The 1934-nt window shown below is 35.5% G+C and overlaps 1 pseudogene; it reads left to right on the forward strand.

The window, feature by feature from the left end:
• Positions 1–1934, forward strand: part of LOC107566577 (SH3 domain-containing RING finger protein 3-like) — a 147396-nt pseudogene that overhangs the window by 92167 nt on the left and 53295 nt on the right.

A 1934-nucleotide genomic window follows, 5' to 3' on the forward strand; every position in this document is an offset into this window, starting at 1 on the left:
TAGCCCTGTTTCTAATTTACCTTTTATATCATTTATTATGAACCAAAAATGTTCTGTGCGTGCAGGACAGCATACATCTTCCAGTGCTCCTTTGACCTGTGGTGTCCCTCAGGGTTCGATTCTTGCCCCGACTCTATTTATGATTTATATGCTGCCGCTGGGTTCAATTTTTAAGAAATATGGAATTTTCTTTCACTTATACACCGATGATACACAGCTGTATCTTTCATCTAAACCTGGTGATAAAAATGCTTTAGAAAAGTTGTATGCATGCATTCAAGAACTTAAATTATGGCTTATGAATAATTTCTTGACTCTTAATGAAGGTAAAATCGAAGTGCTTTTGTTTGGACCTAGTGATGCTCTGTTTTATAATGCTTATAACCTTGATCTTGGTTATCTTGCCCAGTGGATTACTCCATGTGTAAAGAACCTGGGTGTTGTATTTGACTCCAGTCTAATGTTTGACAAACAGATAAATAGCGTGGTCAAATCATCTCCACCGTCTGGCTAAAGTTAAAACTCTCCTTTTAACATAGACATTCGAAAAATGCATTTGTTACATCTAAGTTATACTATTGCAATTTGCTGTACTATGGGATAAATCAGTCTTATGTGGAGCGATTGCAATTGGTTTATAATGCAGCAGCCAGGAATACAAAATGTTAACGTTGGTTTTTAAAGCACTTCATAATCTTGCACCAACCTATCTCACTGAATTGCTGCACCCACACAAATCGGTGAGACCGCTCGGATCTAGGTTTTTAGGAATTTTATCAATTTCTAGTTCCAAACTAAAGCACTTTGGAACAATCTCCTGGTTGCCATCTGAACAACTTCGTCAGTATCTATCTTTAAAGTTATGCTTAAATCTCACCTCCTTGATCGATTTGCAACGAGTTCAGAAGTGTTTTATGTTTTTTTCTTTGTGATATTATCATTTTTATTTATTATTTTGTCTTGTTGTTTACTATGCCATGTAAAGCACTTTGGTCAAACTCAAGTTGTTTTAAATGTGCTATATAAATACAATAAACACAAACAAACAAACAATATGCAATTGTGAGATAAAAGTCCTTAATCTTCCATATACACATACACCGTTTATTTCTTTATACACACTCAGAAGTGAGATTGCACTGCTAATAAAAATCGGAGAATTTGATATGCAGTGTTTGATTTATTTCTCACTCTGTTCTGAATATTAAAATGTGACACATATAAGGATGTGATTTACCTGTTTATTCTCTCAATGACTCTTGTCAATTAATTTCTACAGCGCTACAATAAAACGGTGAAAGCGCATGTATTTACTGTGCGTTTCTTCTCTCAGGACGAGATTCTCACCGTCATACGAAGAGTGGACGATAACTGGGCAGAAGGCATGCTGGGAGATAAGATCGGGATTTTTCCTATCTTATATGTGGAGGTAAGTGCACTTGAGTGAGTGTGTGTGTGTGTTAAAGGCTTTCCTTTAAAAAAATAATAAAATGAAGAAATGCACTAGACTGCTGCATTATGTCGGCTGCTTCAGAGTTTCAAGGTTGAATTGCTTACAGATAATTCATTATTAAATACAACAATGAGCCACTTGTGCGGGTTGGAGACGGTGAGAAGCAGGTGTGTCGATTCAGAGCGCTGCGAGTGATGCATTATGGGTAAAGTGTATTGATTTTATGAGCGTGATTGGAGAGATGTTCTTTAGCAGGTTAGGGATATTTATCATGAATTAAACATTTACTTTTGAGAAATACATTATCTGTGTGATGCATATTTAAGAATAACATTATGATGAGAAATCCCCCTTAAAAAGAGAAATATTTTAAAATAGCATTTTCAAGGCATTAAAGGAATAGTGCACCAAAAAATTTTAATATGCTGAAAATATCCTCACCCTCAGTTCATCCGAGATCAGGATGAGTTTGTTTCTTCAT

The sequence above is a fragment of the Sinocyclocheilus grahami genome, unplaced genomic scaffold (assembly GCF_001515645.1).
Source record: "Sinocyclocheilus grahami isolate Dianchi unplaced genomic scaffold, SAMN03320097.WGS_v1.1 scaffold1085.1, whole genome shotgun sequence".
NCBI lineage: Eukaryota > Metazoa > Chordata > Actinopteri > Cypriniformes > Cyprinidae > Sinocyclocheilus > Sinocyclocheilus grahami.